The sequence below is a fragment of the Rhinoderma darwinii genome, chromosome 1 (genome assembly GCF_050947455.1).
Source record: "Rhinoderma darwinii isolate aRhiDar2 chromosome 1, aRhiDar2.hap1, whole genome shotgun sequence".
Classification (NCBI taxonomy): Eukaryota; Metazoa; Chordata; class Amphibia; order Anura; family Rhinodermatidae; genus Rhinoderma; species Rhinoderma darwinii.
In genome coordinates, this window is record NC_134687.1 from 617,811,126 (window position 1) to 617,833,514 (window position 22,389).

Here is a 22,389-nt window from a genome sequence, read left to right on the forward strand (position 1 = left end):
AAAATAAATGTGAATAAATACTGATATGGGTATAAAAAAGGCGTATCATTGTGAAACAAATCACTCTCAAAGATGTGATAATACACAGAATACATCACTATATAAAATGTGCACCAAAGAACACCACAAATACATGCATAATCCCCCTCATAGGGGTGCATATCACCCAAACATAGTAGGTTTTTTAAATTGCATATTTCCAAACAGAAGTCAACGCTTGTCTACACATATTTAAAAACAAACACGTGCATCTCCGGTAAAGTCTGATTAAGCCATCTCGAACTCCATAGCTCAGTTAGATCCAGGGTATGACTGCTGTCTATACAGACATCTGATATCAAAAACATAGGGTCAACTGTAGAAATACAAACAAGAAACTTCCTCAGATATCCTTCCTACACACTTAAGATCAAACATAACAAAGGTTGGCACTCACTGATAATTATTACAAAAACGGACCAAAGCTGACCATTTCATATAACCCTTTAGGGAAACCGGTCTGTAGATTCATAATCCATTTACATTCGCGTTGAGCAAGGGTTTTTTGGATATTGCCACCTCTACTTCCTAACGAGATTTTATCAATACCTCTAAACTTCAAGAGCCTCCAATTCCCTTGATGATGCTCTAGAAAATGACGAGGTATTGGTTTCAATTTACTCAATTTTTCAGGGTCATCAGTCTTCATGGCTTCTTTAATGTCCCTTACATGTTCCAAGATCCTCACACAAAGTTCTAGATGTGAGACCCACGTATATCAATTGTCAGGGGCAACTCGCGTAGTAGATCACAGCAGTTAAACGACAGGTGATACTGTGGCAGATCTTGTACTCCTTTGACCCTGAAGAATTAATACAATTTTGAGATCCGATCATCAGCGAACACGCTCCACAATCACCACACGGGTATGATCCCCATTTAGGCCCCTTTGAATTAAAAATAAACCCTGATGTAGGGGCTACATAGTGGCTCTTAAGCAAAATATCCCTAAGATTGCGTGATCTACTTGAAGTAATCAGAGGAATATCTGATGAAACTAAACACAAATCTGCATCTGTATGTGGGATCGGCCAAAATCTCTCAAAGATTGTTTTCATTTCACACAATTGAGCATGATATCCAGTAATGAATCTTACCTGTTTATTGTTGTCCCTTTTCTTTGGTTTAGGTATAAGTAGGTCATTTCTCTGTGTATTTTTTGCTTTCACATATCCTGGCTCAATGTCCTTAGTTTTATATCCTCTAGCGCGAAACCTCTTCGATAGGTCAGACGCCTGATTTTCAAAGGCAGTCTCAGTCTAACAAATCCGACGTGCTCTTAAAAATTGCCCTGTTGGAACTACTCTCAAGGTCTGTGGGGGATGAGACGATTTTGCATTAAGGAAGGAGTTGACAGATGTCGTTTTTCTAAAAATGTCAGTACCAATCAAACCATTTGTGGCTTTAATAAATCTGATGTCAAGGAACTTAATATCCGTCCGACTCACCTTGGAAGTCAGCTGGATATTGAGCTGGTTGACATTCAGACCCGCAAGGAAAGTTTCCAATTTTCCTACCTCTCCATGCCACAAAAATAGTATGTCATCGATGAAACGCATAGAAATCAGGATGCCTCCATCTTCTGCATCAGGTAGTTGTAGACTCTGTTCCCAATATCCTAGAAAGAGGTTGGCATATGAGGGCGCACAAGTCGCCCCCATTGCCACTCCTCTCTTCTGTAGGAAATAGCAGTCTTTGAACATGAACAAATTGTGGTGTAATTCAAAGACCAATAATAGAATTAACAACTCAATAAGATCAGGTTGTAATTTGGTCCTATTTAAGTAAAACCTAGTGGCTTCAATACCATGTTTGTGTTCGATTACAGTGTACAGTGACTCAACGTCACACGTCACAAAACAATCATCATGTCCCTTGAATACTCTCTCAAATCTATTGTGGACTTCTGTAGAGTCCCGGATGTATGAGGGTAAATCACTCCCCAAGGGTTTAAGATAGAAATCAATAAAACGGCAAACTGTCTTACATAGACTCCCTTTACTGGAGACTATTGGTCTCCCCGGAGGATCCACTAGGCTTTTGTGAACTTTGGGAAGTAGATACAAGGTTGCTATTACTGGTTTATCCACAACCAAACCTTCAAGTGCAGTTTTTGGTATAATATTAAGTTCAAACGACCTCCACAGAATCCTATCTAATTGGGCCTTGAAGTTAGCAAGGGGCCAGACAGCCATCAAGTTTTTGATAGCACAACCCTTCATTGAGCTGTCTAAACGCTTCCCTTTCATATTTATCAATGGACCACACCACCACATTACCACACCTGTCCACTGGCTTAATAACCACTGTTTTCATATTTTTGAGTTGTTCTAGGGCTTCTCTTTGTGCCCCATTAAGATTGTTATGAGTATGATATAAGGACACCATCCTCGATTCATTTGTAACCAATCTAACAAAAGTGTCTACTGCAGGACACATTGACATGGGTGGGAATGTGGTGGAGCGCCCCCTAACCCTCGGTGGAAATTTGGGTTCAACAAAGTAATTCATCAAGTGCTTTAAAGGGAATGTGTTGCCAGAAAAACATGTTTTGTTTTTTTTAATTAAACATTTAGTATGTAGGTGATTAACCATTGTTCAATTGTTTTTTTTTTTTTTTCACGAGTCAGGAAATATTATAAATTAGATTCTAATTTATAATATTTCCCATTGCTGGTCACTAGATGGAGCTATTCCCAAAATTGCAGCATTGCAAAATTGGGTAAAAAGCCCTCGCTCTAGTGAGCTCTCAGCATCCCCCCCTCCTTTATCCTGGCTAGTGCCGGGATAAACGAGGGGTTTGAACGGTCTAACCTCCTACACTGTGTGTCGCCATTTTTTGAGCTAACACACAGTGTAGTAGGTTTACATACAGTAGTAAACGTACACAAACACGAACATACATTGAAATCTCTTACCTGCTCCTGCCGCCGCGGCTCCCTCCGGCCCGTCCGCTCCGTCTGCTGCCGCTGGTCCAAGTGCACAAGACCGGAAGCCGCGACCGGAAGTAGTAATCTTACTGTCCGGCCGCGACTTCCGGTCCACAGGAAAATGGCGCCGGACGGCGCCAATTTAAAATTGGACTGTGTGGGAACGGCGCATGCGCCATTCCCACACAGACGGCGTACACAGAAGTGGATGGGACGGGAGCCGTTCGCAGTCCCTATGGGACTGTGGCTGCCGTATTCCATGTCTGTATGTGTCGTTAATCGACACATACAGAAATGGAACAAAAAATGGCAGCCCCCATAGGGAAGAAAAAGTGTAAAAATAAGAAAAAGTAAAACACAAACACACAAATAAATATAAACGTTTTTAATAAAGCACTAACATCTTTAACATATGAAAAAAAAAATTGTGATGACACTGTTCCTTTAAGAGTGAGTTGTTCATCCCTCTCGGCAAAGAGCTGTATTAAAGTGCTTTTTAAGAAGCAGTTTCCTTGCAAACAGATGCACATCTTTAGTTGTTTCAAAAAAATCTAAATTAGAGACTGGGCAAAAGGTTAAACCCATCCCTAACACTTCTATCTGTGCTTGTGATAGTACAATATTTGAGAGGTTAATTACCTTTAGTAACAACTGCTATTTGATGCGGGATTTACATCCCCATTGAATTCAATAGGGAAATCCCGCAACATATAAGCAGCGTTTACGTGAAGACAATTGACATGCTGCGTAATGAACTTCACGTCAATTTCTGAGCGGTATTTCTGCTCACTATTTATGCATCGTGTGGATGAGACTTGTTCAATCTCATCCACTTTGCTGCTACTGTATTTGCTGCAGATTTTCCGCAACGAATTCCATTGCGGAAAATCTGCAGTATTTACGCAATGTGTGAACTGGCCCAAAATGTATTTTTTACACAGTGTTACGCGTTGATGTTAATTTGCATGACTGACATATTTACAAGGAGTGAGGTCTACTTTCATAAAATATATAAGTAAAGGAGTATAATTAGATTTTTTTTAATCGAAAGTTTTTATTGTTTTAACATTTTATGACACATTACAAAACGAAGCAAACGAAAGAATCAGATGTAAAGAAAATATTTTTCATACTGTCCTAAAATATTCAAGATAACGTTAGGTACGTCAAATGAAACAATCTTTCATGTAATCAATATATTATTTATAATAATAAAAAAAAAAAAAATTGCCTTTCAAAGGTGTAGATAGCCCTTAGGCTCCGCTCACATCTTACAAGTATGTGTCGGGGAAGATAAACCGATTCTGTTTATATGAAATCAAATGTGATCAGAATTGGAGACTGAGCTGACAGGGAGCGCGGCTGTCGGGATGGACACTCATCAACACAAAGCAGCTTGTAATGTAATGTAGAACATGGAAGCTGCAGAAGCAAAATAGGAAAAAAATGTAATCAAAACCAATTACTAAAATATTTCTTTATCATCAGACAGATAAAACATCATCTCCATTATTCCTTATGGCGTTAAACGTCACATAAAATAAAGTTCCTAGAATGATTCGTTTGGAAAACTGAGAAGAAAATAAGAATATAGTAAATACTGAATGTCTGTAGTGACTCCTGTCATTTTGTGGAAAATTATTAAATTGTGCTTTACTCATGACACCCACCCACCCAAAAAAATAATGGGTCCCAGCCCTCACTAGCCTTAACTAGGTCTTACATCAGCCCTAGGATAGGTGAGCCCTGCTGTTCTGCTCCACTGTGCATTTATTAATATCTAGAAAAGGTTGAGACTTATAGTTCTTCAATTTTCCAGTGTGTAATCATTCATTACTGAGTTTGCTGGGACTTCTAGTACCTCAGTGTTTTAGTGTGTAGTTTTCCTTTAAGAACCCTGCATTGAAATACTAACCAACGTGCACGGTAACATTGTAATAACTTTCTATCAATACTATGAATAGCAGGAGATGTCACTTCTGGTCATATTTGTGACATCATCAGTCCACGCGGCCATTGTTACCTCACTGCATGATGTCACAATGACTCATTCTATGGAATCTGGGGTTCATGTGGCAACTGCTGCGTCCAAGATAAGAAGATGAGTAGAGAAGACACAAGATAATTCATCAGGAATACAGAACACTGGAAACAAAAAACACCATACACTCGACGCATGGCGGGGAGAGAACAAAATGGCACCTGGGGCCGTGGCTTATACACGCGGCAATAGGGGGTTGTGCTCTTTACTTTCAGGTTTTGGAGCCAATAAGAAAACAGTAACATGGAGAAAATCTGCCGCCAATCTCCAGACATTTAGGTATGTAAGTAATGTATACGTTTATTTAATCTGAAAATTTGAGGGATGGGGGGTTGTTGTAAATTATGGTCAGAATTTACTCAGCATTTTAAGGCAGGTTTTTGCGTAAACTGTACCAAACAGTCGCAAGCGGCGACGTAAAATACATTTTCCGTAAAATTTGAAGACCTAGTTTACTTTAATAAACGTGGATTAAACAAATTTAAAATGGCGCAAACTTTGCCCTTATTATTTCATTGCAGGGAGGAGATCTGGACGACAGCTGAAGATGAGGACAAGAACTGTGAAATTCATCAAAATCGTATGTAACGTGACAATTCTATTTATAGTTTTATATTTGGCGCCGTCTGATGTCTTAACACACATGTGGGGCGTGGCTAGCACTGTTGCAGCGCTGGGGTCCTGGGTTCAAATCCAACCGAAGACAACATCTGCATAGAGTTTGTATGCTCTCCCTGTGTTTGCTCTGGGTACTCCGGTTTCCTCCCACACCCCGAAAACATACCAATAGGGAATGTAGATTGTGAGCCCCAATGGGGACAGTAAAAGAGGACCCCTCTGTACAGCACTGCGTACGTAATATGTTGCCGCTATATAAGTAACTGAAATAAATAAATAACACATTGATTATACAGGTCAAGGTAAATACGTAGAATCAATGCATTGACTTCAGCAAGAGCCTTGTTTAATGTCCTCCTATAACTCCTCCGTGTCACACATGTAAAGACTCCTTAACAGTTATCCCATGGTTGTGTTCTGCGAGACCCTGGACCTTGTTTGGTCTGTATAGAGGGTCTATGACCATGGACCACCTCCAGCGCGGATGTTAATAAAACGGTATTATGCCGGGATAACAGGGAATGATGTTTTCCTATAGGACGAACAGATGTCACAGGAGAAGGCCATAGGAGGGCAGTGTTCTCTTTCTCTTTCACAGCTGAGATGACCATAGTCGTGCTGTGATCTCCAGAGTCCGATCAGTAGAGGAGCGGCCGGCATGATACCGGGACATCGAGGACAACAACTGGGATTGGAGAACTTCTATTTCTCTTTCACAGCTGACATGACCATAGTCGTGCTGTGATCTCCAGAGTCCGATCAGTAGAGGAGCGGCCGGAATGATACCGGGACATCGAGGACAACAACTGGGATTGGACAACTTCTCTTTCTCTTTCACAGCTGAGATGACCATAGTCGTGCTGTGATCTCCAGAGTCCGATCAGTAGAGGAGCGGCCGGCATGATACCGGGACATCGAGGACAACAACTGGGATTGGACAACTTCTCTTTCTCTTTCACAGCTGAGATGACCATAGTCGTGCTGTGATCTCCAGAGTCCGATCAGTAGAGGAGCGGCCGGCTTGATACCGGGACATCGAGGACAACAACTGGGATTGGACAACTTCTCTTTCTCTTTCACAGCTGAGATGACCATAGTCGTGCTGTGATCTCCAGAGTCCGATCAGTAGAGGAGCGGCCGGCATGATACCGGGACATAGAGGACAACAACTGGGATTGGACAACTTCTCTTTCTCTTTCACAGCTGAGATGACCATAGTCGTGCTGTGATCTCCAGAGTCCGATCAGTAGAGGGGCGGCCGGCATGATACCGGGACATCGAGGACAACAACTGGAATTGGACAACTTCTCTTTCACAGCTAAGATGACCATAGTCGTGCTGTGATCTCCAGAGTCCGATCAGTAGAGGAGCGGCCGGCATGATACCGGGACATCGAGGACAACAACTGGGATTGGACAACTTCTCTTTCTCTTTCACAGCTGAGATGACCATAGTCGCGCTGTGATCTCCAGAGTCCGATCAGTAGAGGAGCGGTCGGCATGATACCGGGACATCGAGGACAACAACTGGGATTGGACAACTTCTCTTTCTCTTTCACAGCTGAGATGACCATAGTCGTGCTGTGATCTCCAGAGTCCGATCAGTAGAGGAGCGGCCGGCATGATAGCGGGACAGCGAGGACAACAACTGGGATTGGACAACTTCTGTATATGCCGTATACGTAATGATATCAGTTACTATATAATACAATGTCATAGCTATCAATGAGATGTGTTTAGTTAGTTGCATTACAAGCACTGTTCCTGGTTTTTCAGACTGATCGCCTTTTATCTGTGATCTCCAGAGTCCGATCAGTAGAGGAGCGGCCGGCATGATACCGGGACATCGAGGACAACAGCTGGGATTGGACAACTTCTGTATATGCCGTATACGTAATGATATAAGTTACTATATAATGCGCTGTCATAGCTATAAATGAGATGTGTTTAGTTAGTTGCATTACAAGCTCTGATCCTGGGTTCTCGGACTGATCGCCTTTTCTCGGGGTCAACAAGGAATTTTCCCCTGTGGCACAAATTGGCTAAACGTGCACAGGGTTTTTGCCTTCTTCTGGATCAGTAGCTTTAGTTAGGAATTTCAGTTAAATAAATTGTGTTTTAATGTTAAAAGCTTTGTCTCCTCGTCATTTCTCAATATTATATAGCAGTCAGGTATTAGTATATATTATGATAATCCAATATGGCTGTATCCATGATGTATTGGATAATATGCACATACAGAAGAGATATTTATCATGTGAGCCATATAAATGCAACCACTTTAACCCCTTTACGACGAAGGACGGATATATCGGTCCTATGCAGGAGCTAGTTCCCACATAAGGATGGATATATCTGTCCTCTGATCGGGTGGGTACTGCCAGTGTACTCACGCGATCAGCGGCAGGAGCACAGCTGTTATACACAGCCTGGCTCCTGCCCCAACTGCCAGAATCTAAGCGTGCGCCGATTCCTGCGGTTTAACCCATTAGATGCCACTGTCAATAGCGACAGTGGCATCTAATGTGTTTGACAGAGGGAGGGGAGCTATCATTGGTTAGTTTACATCATGTGGTGGCCGGTTGCCTAAGTTCATTGGCCTACTTTTAAAAGGTTGTCCCTCTTTGTGATAATTGAAAGTTGGGAGGTGTGACTATAATAGCAGTGCCAGCCACAGTACACCCATAACAGTGCCAGCCACAGTACAACCATAACAGTGCCAGCCACAGTACACCCATAACAGTGCCAGCCACAGTACACCCATAACAGTACCATCCACAGTACACCCATAACAGTGCCAGCCACAGTACAACCATAACAGTGCCAACCACAGTACACCCATAACAGTACCAGCCACAGTACACCCATAACAGTGCCAGCCACAGTACACCCATAACAGTGCCAGCCACAGTACACCCATAACAGTGCCATGATGTAATGTAGTAATAGCAGGGACAAGCACCAGTTCCCACTCAGTGTGGTTATTAATAACAGTGGTCAATGAGCATGGCCCAGTTTCCATGCAGCACCACCACAGGGGAAATTAAGTACTACATGGTGACCATTAAAATCAATGAGTCAATGATGTAAGGCATACTTGGGCCGAGTGCATGACAGCAAGAGCTGCACTTCATAACCGCTGTCTAGTCTAGCTGGTATGGCAAAGTAAGCGATCTATGGGGGATGCATGCAAATATCCACGCTTGTCTGCCTGGACACTATGAATGCTCAATTAGATGTCAAACTCCCTACCCCATAACCGCAGTTTTGGGGCTGAACGCTGCCTCTGGTTATTGAAATGAGTCATAGCACTGAGAACAGTTCTCCAGAGATGAGCAGTCTTTGTATATTGGAATACGACCGGCTATATCCGCACCTTCAACCTTCATACCAACCAGGGGCATACGCAGGATATTGTCAAGGTGGCATGCTGATGCTTATGGACCCAGTATCACACACATGTATGAATGCACACAAACGCAGATTCAGTTATCAGACACAGAATGGCCTCATAAAAACCCCCTTAGAAAAGTGCCAGTACCCATGACCGCATATCAGTGCAATCACATACCACCATAACAGTGCCAGTCACACTGCCAACAAATCAGTGCAATCCACATACTGTGATAACTGTGCCAGCCACAGTACACCCATATCAGTGCAATCCACGTACCACTATAACAGTGCCAATCACATTGCCCGCAAATCAGTGAAATCCACATACTGTGACATACCTCCCAAACTCCCCGAATTCAGCGGGACAGTCCCGGATTCCGGGCGGTGTCCCACTGTCCCGGGCGGCCGAGTGTATGTCCCGCTGTCAGCTGTATCTGCATCCTCAGGACGCAGATACAGTCGAACCCAATTCTGAAGCAGGTAACCATCAGCTCCCTGCTTCAGAATTAGTTCAGAACGGAGGAGCAAAGGGAGCTCTTCTGACTCCCTAGATCAGGTTATGGCTTTAGCGGTACGACTTGACCGACGTCTCAGGGAACGACGACTTGAACGTGTTTGTGTTTTCTCCTCTGACTCCCCCAGCACCGCAACAAGGTGGAAGACCATGTTCGGGAGAAAATACAAGGAACGTTCCATGCTGAAACAACCATATCTAGATTCAGGCTTCCTATCTTCTCTCCTTCAAAAACTTGTTCTTCATTTTGCTACCCTATCTATTTTGCATTATAGTCTCACAATCAGCTTGTAACATTTCTTACTATTCATTCATGAGATATTGATATTTTCCATTTGTACAGTCATCCATCTATATTGGCTGACCACCATTCCTGTTGACGTCTGTAACTTTTATTATGTAACTGGTGTGTCCGTTGAATTTTATCTCTTTTAATCAATACATTTTCCAGTTCTGGGACGTTCTCATGCCTGACCATGTCTCATGCTGTCTAATTTTTGCTAAAGATAGAAATTGTGTGTATACTTTCACAGGTCAATAATACTCATAGGTGTAATGGTCTTGGTCCTGGTGATGAACCCAAATGGACAATTGACTTGTAGGACTCCCTTGTCCCGCAACTTCTATTTGGGTCTTGGTACTTTGTTGGCTCCAGGACTTCGGTGAAAGGTGGGTGTCTATGTTTTTTTTCTGGGGATAATTTAGCAGCAACCCAAAAAAATATAGCACTCACCAGAGCAGGTGGTTGGCTGTGGCCACAGGACGAAATCTAGCCTTGTCGTCAACAAGAGTCAAGGTCAAATCAGAATTGGAGGACAGAATTTGTATTTGGCCAACTGGAGGCAATGATCAGTGTAGTGTGTAAACCGAGAAAACTTCACTTAGATGCTATAATAAGACCATATCCATCATTGTATAGAAAAAATACAAAAATCTTTATTTAAAGACACACGAACAGTTGTACATACCGTTTTAAAAGAACACAACGATAAAAACAAATGTACAAAAAGTACATACAAGGACAGTGTATATCATGGGGCAGGGCAAAAAATGGTGATAGCACAAGTCAATTTCAAGAATTGACATACTATATATACACCCACTATATGCACGACAATAATTCCCATGATAGGACCATAGTTACACCATAACAAAGTTAATATAGATACTTATCAAAGAACCATAGGACCCTATATCACATGATACTTCACCCACCATAAGCCATATTTACTGCCAATACACTGTCCAACGCGTTTCGCACCTGGCTTTGTCAGGGGGTGCTGGATTAGTGTGATAAGAGGATTTAAATAGTCAGCACACAGCTGAAGCTAAATAGATTTAAATTTAATACTGTTACCTTATTTCTAAGATGTTTGTTGGCGCATGCGAGAGAGGAGACGGCACGTCAATAACGCAGTACACGGCGTCCGGAAGTGAGTAGTGCGCAACTGCACAACACTCAAGTCCATGTTGCGCCGTGAACTACACCATGAATGGCCCCTCACCACACTCACGCGCACTGCATCAATAGACCTACCGCAGCCATGTTGAATGATGGCACTGCCAATACACTGTGCCATCAAGCAAGAGATGCCATTCAACACACATGTAAGAGTGTACACTCGGTAAGGGATACACAAAATGTGCATCCATCATACAATATTCTATAATTATTCTGTATAAGACAAGCGTCTCATCCTCAGTGCATAATGTCTATAAGTATGTGCGTAATTATTAGACGAACAACCCTATATATCCTCCGGAGGCATCACCTATATTTGACAGCATGAAAGATAAATGTGCCAGGTGTGTACAAAAGGAGACCCGATGTATGCTCACTGTGTGCACACATGGCTACACAAAATGTAGAGATTATGCATAATTAATAACAATTATAATAATAAAATAAAATGAAAAGAATGAATAAAAAGTGTAGTGACTGAGTGCGGAAAGAATAATAATAAAGAATGAAAAATAAAAAATAATAAAAAAATAAAATAATAATAAAAACTGAAAAATATATAATACCAAAAAATATACTCTTTTCGGAACCCAAATGGTCCAATAAAGATTATATATGTGGAGGTGCTAAAAAATATAAAGTGTATATGAATAAATATATAGACGTACCAAAATACAAGAGCACTAATGTCATGGTATGCAAGACTATATATAAATACTCTCGTACAAGTGAAAAATAAATGTGAATAAATACTCATATGGGTATAAAAAAGGCATATCATTGTGAAACAAATCACTCTCAAAGATGTGATAATACACAGAATACATCACTATATAAAATGTGCACCAAAGAACACCACAAATACGTGCATAATCCCCCTCATAGGGGTGCATATCACCCAAACATAGTAGGTTTTTTAAATTGCATAGTTCCAAACAAAAGTCAACGCTTGTCTACACATATTTAAAAACAAACACGTGCATCTCCGGTAAAGTCTGATTAAGCCATCTCGAACTCCATAGCTCAGTTAGATCCAGGGTATCACTGCTGTCTATACAGACATCTGATATCAAAAACATAGGGTCCACTCTAGAAATACAAACAAGAAACTTCCTCAGATATCCTTCCTACACACATAAGATCAAACATAACAAAGGTTGGCACTCACTGATAATTATTACAAAAACGGACCAAAGCTGACCATTTCATTTAACCCTTTAGGGAAACCGGTCTGTAGATTCATAATCCAGTTACATTCGCGTTGAGCAAGGGTTTTTTGGATATTGCCACCTCTACTTCCTAACGAGATTTTATCAATACCTCTAAACTTCAAGAGCCTCCAATTCCCTTGATGATGCTCTCGAAAATGACGAGGTATTGGTTTCAATTTACTAAATTTTTCAGGGTCATCAGTCTTTATGGCTTCTTTAATGTCCCTTACATGTTCCAAGATCCTCACACGAAGTTCTAGATGTGAGTCCCACGTATATCAATTGTCAGGGACAACTCGCGTAGTAGATCACAGCAGTTAAACGACAGGTGATACTGTGGCAGATCTTGTACTCCTTTGACCCTGAAGAATTAATACAATTTTGAGATCCGATCATCAGCGAACACGCCCCACAATCACCACACGGGTATGATCCCCATTTAGGCCCCTTTGAATTAAAAATAAACCCTGATGTAGGGGCTACATAGTGGCTCTTAAGCAAAATATCCCTGAGATTGCGTGATCTACGTGAAGTAATCAGAGGAAAATCTGATGAAACTAAACTCAAATCTGCATCTGTATGTGGGATCGGCCAAAATCTCTCAAAGATTGTTTTCATTTCACACAATTGAGCATGATATCCAGTAATGAATCTTACCTGTTTATTGTTGTCCCTTTTCTTTGGTTTAGGTATAAGTAGGTCATTTCTCTGTGTATTTTTTGCTTTCACATATCCTGGCTCAATGTCCTTAGTTTTATATCCTCTAGCGCGAAACCTCTTCGATAGGTCAGACGCCTGATTTTCAAAGGCAGTCTCAGTCTAACAAATCCGACGTGCTCTTAAAAATTGCCCTGTTGGAACTACTCTCAAGGTCTGTGGGGGATGAGACGATTTTGCGTTAAGGAAGGAGTTGACAGATGTCGTTTTTCTAAAAATGTCAGTACCAATCAAACCATTTGTTGCTTTAATAAATCTGATGTCAAGGAACTTAATATCCGTCCGACTCACCTTGGAAGTCAGCTGGATATTGAGCTGGTTGACATTCAGACCCGCAAGGAAAGTTTCCAATTTTCCTACCTCTCCATGCCACAAAAATAGTATAGTATGTCATCGATGAAACGCATAGAAATCAGGATGCCTCCATCTTCTGCATCAGGTAGTTGTAGACTCTGTTCCCAATATCCTAGAAAGAGGTTGGCATATGAGGGCGCACAAGTCGCCCCCATTGCCACTCCTCTCTTCTGTAGGAAATAGCAGTCTTTGAACATGAACAAATTGTGGTGTAATTCAAAGACCAATAATAGAATTAACAACTCAATAAGATCAGGTTGTAATTTGGTCCTATTTAAAGAGGCTCTGTCACCAGATTTTGCAACCCCTATCTGCTATTGCAGCAGATAGGCGCTGCAATGTAGATTACAGTAACGTTTTTATTTTTTAAAAAGGAGCATTTTTGGCCAAGTTATGACCATTTTTGTAGTTATGCAAATGAGGCTTGCAAAAGTCCAAGTGGGTGTGTTTAAAAGTAAACGTGGGCGTGTATTATCTGTGTACATCGGGGCGTTTTTAATACTTTTACTAGCTGGGCGCTCTGAAGAGAAGTATCATCCACTTCTCTTCAGAACGCCCAGCTTCTGGCAGTGCAGATCTGTGACGTCACTCACAGGTCCTGCATCGTGTCGGCCACATCGGCACCAGAGGCTACAGTTGATTCTGCAGCAGCATCAGCGTTTGCAGGTAAGATCGACTTACCTGCAAACGCTGATGCTGCTGCAGAATCAACTGTAGCCTCTGGTGCCGATGTGGCCGACACGATGCAGGACCTGTGAGTGACGTCACAGCGTGATCTGGCAGAAGCTGGGCGTTCTGAAGAGAAGTGGATGAGAATGCCCAGCTAGTAAAAGTATTAAAAACGCCCCGATGTACGCACATAATACACGCCCACTTGGACTGTTACTTTTAAACACACCCACTTGGACTTTTGCAAGCCTCATTTGCATAACTACAAAAATGGTCATAACTTGGCCAAAAATGCTCGTTTTTTTAAAATAAAAACGTTACCTCTAGGAGTGGAATCCCCAGCCAGAGCATTGCCGACGCTTTGACCAGGGATTCCTCTGCTGGAGGAGCCCCTGACGTCACTGTCCATACACAGTAACGTCAGGTGACCCTCCTGGACCAGAATGCGCTGCTAGGGGCAACCCCGGACCCGGCATCCCAGAGCGGAGCACTAGTATAGGCTCTGCTCCGGAACTCTGGGGAAGCCCCTGATATCAGTGTCCATATATTGAGTCCCAGAGCAGAGCCGCTTCTATCACTTTGCCTGGGATTGCAGCTCTGCTCCTGATATCACTGTTCATATATGGACAGAGATGTCAGGGGCAACCCCAGAGCTGGAGTTCCGGGCAGAGCACTAGTAGCGCTCCTACTGGGACTCCAGCTGTGCTCCTGACATCACTGTCCAGCTTTGGGGAAGCCCTTGATATCGCTGTCCATATGTGGACAGCGATGTCAGGGGATTCCACAGAGTCCCGGAGCAGAGCCGATACTAGCGCTCTGCCTAAGACTCCGCTCTGGGGAAGACCCTGAAAACATTGTCCATATATGGACAGTGATGTCAGGGAATTCTACAGAGTCCCGGAGCAGAGCCGATACTAGCGCTCTGGCCGGGACTCCAATTAGGGAAAGACCCTGACAACACTGTCCATATATGGACAACGATGTCAGGGAATTCCACAGAATTCCAGATCAGAGCCGATACTAGCGGCTCTGTGTCCGGCGGGCCACTGATGATAGCCTCAACCCCGTTAAACAGCTTTTGGATGATTTGGAATGATGATTGCGAGCCAGACCTTACCCCCCACATTAGAATCTGACCTCACTAACGCTCTTGTGGTTGAATGGGGGCAAATCTTCCCATCCATGTTGCTTAACCTGCTGGAAAGGAGAATGGTATTGCAAATAAGGAGGCCAAAGTGCGCCAAAAATGTGACATAAAACGGGCACAAAGTTGTTGCGCAAAATAAGCCAAATCAAAGGTGGTATCATGAAGAGAAAAGCTTCTAATAGGTCATTAACTTATGGAGTTATCCTGGTATAGCCCTAAAGGGTTAAATGGCATAGCACTACTATTTCTATATATACTGCTCAAAAGTAGAAAGTCAGTTGGCCCGTATAGTATATCTAAAATTATAATACTGTTTTATTACTTTAATAGTGCAAGAACCTGGAGGAAATATGATGAGAAATATCAAAACGCTTGTATGTCATTCTCCAGATTTTGACTCAGCCCTCGTAATTACAGGTGAACAGCAGAGCTAAAATATTCGATCATTCAGACACCTGGCAGATATTTCTGCAGAATGAACATATCATTACTACTAAACTGCAGCTTCTAAACTCACATTCTGTTGCACGGATGGAGAGTTTCTTGACGTGTCCATGTCAAACCAGCCTTAAAGGGGTTGTCCCACCAGTCAATATCATATTAATTGTATACATCATAAAAATGAACAATGTTTTCCATTTACATTCGATGAAAAAAAAAAAACATTCTAGTGAAGAGTTTTAACATTTACTTACAAAGTATATTTCCACCTGGTGTTCAAAGTGTATAGCAATGTGCACGTTCATCTAATGAGTTTAGTACGGATGAACTCGAATGCTCAGTCACTCTCTCCGCAGCCAGGTCTCTACATAGTGATCCTCTGTTCACTGCAGAGCAGCCAAAGAAATAGCTCTCTTCCCTGCTTGTCAGGAAAGGAGCAGATACTCTGCAGTAACATGACAGTATAGCTGAGGAGGCTCTTTCTCAGCTTGTCAGGGAAGGAGCAGAGTCTTTGCAGTCAGGGACGGCCTTAGGGGTGTGCGACCTGTGCCTTTGCACAGGGTGCATCACTCCAGCAGGAGGAACAGGGCGCTGCGCTGCCTCCCTTCCCCTGCTTGTTTTAGAAGCGCCTGGGCCCGGCGACTCAGCAGTCGTCTTTCTGCACGGGCGTGTCTTCACTCAGTGGCGTCACTACTGCTGCTAGAGGTGACACCGGGCGTGAGGGCGCCCGCGCCGCCCCCCCCCCCCCATGGGCGGCAGTTCAGCTAGCAGCCGTTGCAGCTTCTACAGCGGTAGCGATGGCACTATATCTCCCTGCTCTGCTATCTACTAGTGCCACTGTAGCTCCCTGAAGGAACGGAATCCCCGTGTGGCCGGGGATTCCGCTGCTGGAGCGCTCATATATGGACAGTGACATCAGGGGAAACTCCTGAAGCGGAATCCCCGTCCACATCTTTGCAGACGCTGTTACCGGGGATTCCACTCCAGGAGAAGCCAATGACATCACTGTCCATAAAAGGACACAGACGACAGGGGCTTCTCCTGGAATAGAAACCCCGGTCACAGCGTAGGCAATGCTGTGGACGGGGATTCCGCTTTAGGAGTTTCCCCTGATATCACTGTCCATATATGGACAGAGACATCAAGCGGAGCACTCCAGGAGCGGAATCTCCAGCCACACAGGGATTCCGCTCCTTCAGGGAGCTACAGTGGTGCTATCTACATGAAAGGGGGGTGCTATCTACAAGGGGACTGTGGGCTGTGTGGCACTACCTACAAGGGGGCTGTGTGACTCTACCTACAAGGGGGCTTTGGACTATGTGGCACTACCTACAAGGGGGCTGTGGGGCATTACCAACAAGGGGGCTGTGGGCTGTGTGGCACTACCTACAAGGGGGCTGTGTGGCAGTACCTACAAGGGGGCTATGGACTGTGTGGCACTACCTACAAGGGGGCTATGGACTGTGTGGCACTACCTACAAGGGGGCTGTGGGCTGTATAGCACTACCAACAAGGGGTCTGTGGGCTGTGGGGCACTACCAACAAGGGGGCTGTGGGCTGTGTGGCACTACCTGCAAGGGGGCTGTGTGGCACTACCTACAAGCGAGCTGTGTGACACTACCTACAAGGGGGCTGTGTGGCACTACCTACCAGGAGGCTGTGTGGCACTACCTACACGGGGCTGTGTGGCACTACCTGCAGCGGGCTGTGTAGCACTACCTACAGGGGGCTGTGTGGCACTACCTACAGGGGGCTTTGTGGCACTACCTACAGGGGGCTGTGTGGCACTACCTACAAGGGGGCTGTGTGTCAATATATACAAGGGTGCTGTGTGGCACTATCTACAAGGGGCTGTGTGGCACTATCTACAAATGGGGCTGTGTGGCACTATCTACAAGGGGCTATGTGGCACTACCTACAAGGGGCTGTGTGGCACTTTCTACAGGGGGAATCTGTTAGTGGTGTGCTGATGGTCATCTTACTGTGAGTGGGGGTCTGATGGTCATTTTACTGTGAGTGGGGGGCTGATGGTCATATTACTGATAAAGGGGGGCTGATGGTCATTTTACTGTGAGTGGGGGGCTGATGGTCATTTTACTGAGAGTGGGGGGGGGCAGATGGTCTTCAAGGGGTTTCCACCTCTGAGCTCCAATTGAAATTAATAGGAGGCAGAAAATACCTGCGGCGCTCGTTTGGTGCTTTTTTGCCTGCGGCTTTTTCATTAGCTTCAACGGCTTAAGAAAAAAAAAAAACTCAAACAATGCTGCCAATTCCTGAAGGAATTTTGAGACAGATTTTTTTTTTGCCTTACAAAAAATGCTGTGTGAACATACCCTACGAGTGTAGTGCTTGTTTTTAGCAGTTTTCTATATTTCTCAAAACAATTTTTGGTAGCGGTTACCTGAGGAAATTTTATTTTTCCAGTAGTGCCTCGAGTCCGAAAAGGTTGGGAAACTCTGTACTAGGCTACAGGATCACGCCGGCCTACGCAAGGATCCCGTCGTGGAGCAGCTCAGTTTGTCGTGGGAATGGGGCCTAGGTGAGTACAATTTACGTTTTTGTTTGGGGGCACTGTCTACAAGGAGGAGATGGAAGATTATGGCTCTGTCTACAGGGAGGCTGTATGGCAAAATCTACAGGGGGCACTTTACTCTGTGGAGGGCACTAAGCAGACATTATACTGTGTAGGGGTACTACAGGGGGCATAATAATGTGGGCACAATTAGAGGACAAAATACTGCATCCTTGAAGGGGTTGTAATATATTATATTATTAAATATTATTATACTGTATGGGGGCACTAAAGGGGCATAATACTTTTTTTATGGGGCATATTGTTTTATGATGGGTGTGGGGCACCAAAAGATCATTTTGCACGGGGCGCAATCTATCCTAAGCCGGCCCTGTCTGCAGTAACATGGCAGTATAGCTGATGAGTCTTCTTCTGAGCTTGTCAGGGAAAGAGCAGAGCCTCTGCAGTAACATGGCAGTATAGCTGAGGAGACTTCTTCTCAGCTTGTCCGGGAAGGAGCAGACCCTGTGCAGCAACATGGCAGTATAGCTGAGGTGACTTCTTCTCAGCTTGTCAGGGAAGGAGCAGAGTCTCTGCAGTAACATGGCAGTATAGATGAGGAGACTTCTTCTCAGCTTGTCAGGGAAGTAGCAGATCCTCTACAGTAACATGACAGTATAGATGAGGAGGCTTCTCAGCTTGTCAGGGAAGGAGCAGATCCTCTGCAGTAACATGACAGTATAGATGAGGAGACTTCTCAGCTTGTCAGGGAAGGAGCAGATCCTCTGCAATAACATGGCAGTATAGATGAGGAGACTTCTTCTCAGCTTGTCAGGAAAGGAGCAGATCCTCTACAGTAACATGGCAGTATAGATAAGGAGACTTCTCAGCTTGTCAGGGAAGGAGCAGATCCTCTGCAGTAACATGGCAGTATAGATGAGGAGACCTCAGCTTGTCAGGGAAGGAGCAGAGCCTCTGCAGTAACATGGCAGTATAGCTGAGGAGAATTCTCAGCTTGTCAGGGAAGGAGCAGAGCCTCTGCAGTAACATGGCAGTATAGATGAGGAGACTTCTCAGCTTGTCAGGAAAACAGTAGATCCTCTGCAGTAACATAGCAGTATAGCTGAGGAGACTTCTCAGCTTGTCAGGGAAGGAGCAGAGCCTCTGCAGTAACATGGCAGTATAGCTGAGGAGACTGCTCAGCTTGTCAGGGAAGTAGCAGATCCTCTACAGTAACATGACAGTATAGATGAGGAGACTTCTTCTCAGCTTGTCAGGAAAGGAGCAGAACCTCTGCAGTAACATGGCAGTATAGATGAGGAGACTTCTCAGCTTGTCAGGGAAGGAGCAGATCCTCTGCAGTAACATGGCAGTATAAATGAGGAGACTTCTCAGCTTGTCAGGAAAGGAGCATATCCTCTGCAGTAACATGGCAGTATAGCTGAGAAGACTTCTTCTCAGCTTGTCAGGAATAAACAAACCACCTTTTTCACTGAGTGCTGCCAGACCTTGGACTTTGTAAAAGTTATGAACCCGTCAGTGCCGCTGACCTGACAGATACAGGTTTCAGTGCAAGATACAGCTGCTCTGTATACAGGATACAAAGCAGCTGTATCTCAAAAAGTAAAAACCAAACACACTGATACTGTTTTATTTAAAAAATTAAGTTTTCAAAGGTTTACAAAGCTTTTAAGATAACATGATAACAGAGGAACTTTGCAACACAAAACTCTAAGTAAAGATGCTCCAGAATTATTATCTCATGGACAATACAATGATTTACTACAACAGACATGACAGGAGAGGTTGAAAAGATAAACCCAAGCACTCCTTTAGATGAAATATGCAAAAAATATGCAAAAAATATTTCAGGAAATAACGCTGTGGAGATAGGTAGCTTGTACCATGGGTATGCGTATATCCATTGTACAAGCTACGTATCTCCACAGCATTATTTCCTGAAAGATTTTTTCTATTGACCAGTGGCAATAGAGTTTGACAAAGGCCGGATTGTGGCCAAAATTTTACCTTTTCTCTTATATTGCCTTATTCAAATAAATAATTTTTTGCATATTTCATCTAAAGGAGTGCTTGAGTTTATCTTTTCAAGTATCTACAGGGTGGGAGCCCTACCTACAGCACCCAGACAACCTGCAGAGTGTACAGATTTGATCTATAATAACAGGAGAGGTGACAGCTCCTTTATAAATCCAGTGACATCTTATCTGATGGGTGTAGTTCTCTTTCCTTTTCTTCCCCATCAGGTCCAGACCACCATGACGACTTCTTATGACCACTGTAGAGTTTGCTGCTGAGACGTCTATGACTCCTTGCTTCCGTAGCAATCTCCTCCCTCCCTAGTAATACAAAGAAATACAAACCTCAGACCAGACCCCTAAATGAAATGAATATAAATAAAAAATAGTGCACCACACAGTAATAGTGCCCAGTGCCCCATTTATGCCAGTAAAAGAGCTCCTTTTAGGGCCCCCCTTTGTGCTCTGTAATGGGATTAGCTCATGGGATTGCGGTCTCCTGGGATAGATGGGCACTTCAGTGCCCTTTTTGTTCAACAGAAAAAAACCCTGAATACTCACTCCAACTGGCTGATTCAACAATGAACCGAGCGGCTGAGGCTTCTTCTGTACTCCACTCCATGTTGTAGTGACGTCATCGCGCCGCCTGCGAAGGGACCACTGACCCAGATACACTGACTGCCAAGCTCACTGACCGGCCCAGCCCACAGATCTGCCAAGCCCACAAACCAGCCAAGCCCACAGACCGACCAAGCCCACAGACCGGCCAAGCCCACAGACCGGCCCACTTGGAATTTGCCCGGCTGGGCATTTAACTAGTTATTCGCCTGTTTCCTAATATTTTACCACCAACACAACCATTTCAATAAATATATAGAAGTGTGCAGTATCTGAACTGCGGTAAATAGAGGAATGTTTAGTGGGAGCTTGTTTAACTCTTTACAGATTTACTTTAACTTGAACCAAAGTTATTTATATATCATGGAAGCCTTGGAAGGACTATAGGTCCACTTCAGGTGCAGATCCCTTTACATATTGTAGTATTTTTCATAGAAACGAACAAAACAATTTTTTGAGGCATAAAGCTACACCCTTATGGGGATCCAATGGAAATTGGTGGATGAGGAAGAGTTTTTAAAAAAATCATCTTGCAATGACTTCCTTGTAATCTTGAGGTTATTATGCGGCCCTCATGGACCACACAAAATTTAATTACTACAGAGGGGGTTTATTTTAATCATTGACATTTAGAAGAACTTGGTCCGTGTCATCCTCATGATGTCCTACAATGGTAGGCCATGTGGAAATAAGCGCAGCAGATGTCAGAGTACAAACCTCCATTAACCGGATGGTATTTCATTTACGGTTTGTCCTTCATTGACTGTAATATAAAATGTAATGTTTAACCCCTTCCCGACATTTGCCGTACATGTACGTCATGGAAAGTACTGTCTTCCCGCATCTTGCCGTACATGTACGCCAAATGTTTGGGACCGGCTCAGAAGCTGAGCCGGTGCCATCATCACCGGATCTCAGCTGTATCTGACAGCTGACATCCGGCTGTAACGGCGGGGACCGAAATTAGCTTCGATCCCCGCCATTAACCCCAAGCGATCGCTGCACTTAAGGTGTTTGCAGCTCATCGGAACCCCAGTAATGCAATTCCCGGGGTTCCGGTGGCTGCAATGGCAACCGGAGGCCTAATACTGGCCTCCCGGTCTGCCTAGCACCGAAGCCGGTCAAGATCCGCCCGGCGGCGGAGCCTGATCGGCTTCCGTAGCTGCCGGCAAGATGGCGCCGGGTCAGGAGCTGATCCGGCGTCATCAGCGGTGGAAGTCAGCTGTACTGTACAGCTGACATCCACCTGTAACGGCAGGAACCGGAGCTAGCTCCGATCCCTGCCATTAACCCCTTCGATGCAGCAATCGAAAGCGATTGCTGCATCGTAGTGGTTACTAGCAGATCGCCAGCCCTGACAGGCAATCGGGACTGGCGACTGCTGTTATGGCAACAGGAGACACAATGGTCTCCTGCTCTGCCATTACGGAAGCCGATTTAGGCCCCGCCGGGAGGCGAAGCCTAATCGGCTTGCTGTCAGTGAATGACTGACAGATCTAATACATTGCACTACATAGGTAGTGCAATGTATTAGAAAAAAAAAAATCTGACCGTTGGAACTTCAAGTCCCCTAGTGGGACTTGAGAAAAAGTGTAAAAAAAGTATAAAAAAGTGTAAAAAAAAGTGCACAAAATAAAAGTTTGAAAACAGTAAAAGTTTCAAGTAATCAAATAAAACACAATCCC

General features: G+C 43.9%; 1 long non-coding RNA gene across 1 annotated transcript; it reads left to right on the forward strand.

Annotated features, from left to right (window-relative positions):
• The first annotated feature begins 5,071 nt into the window (after positions 1–5,071).
• On the forward strand, positions 5,072–7,757 carry LOC142663246 (uncharacterized). The gene is made up of 2 exons (XR_012851069.1): positions 5,072–5,289; positions 5,532–7,757. It is a non-coding gene; the product is annotated as an uncharacterized LOC142663246 (long non-coding RNA).
• The last annotated feature ends 14,632 nt before the right edge of the window (positions 7,758–22,389 follow it).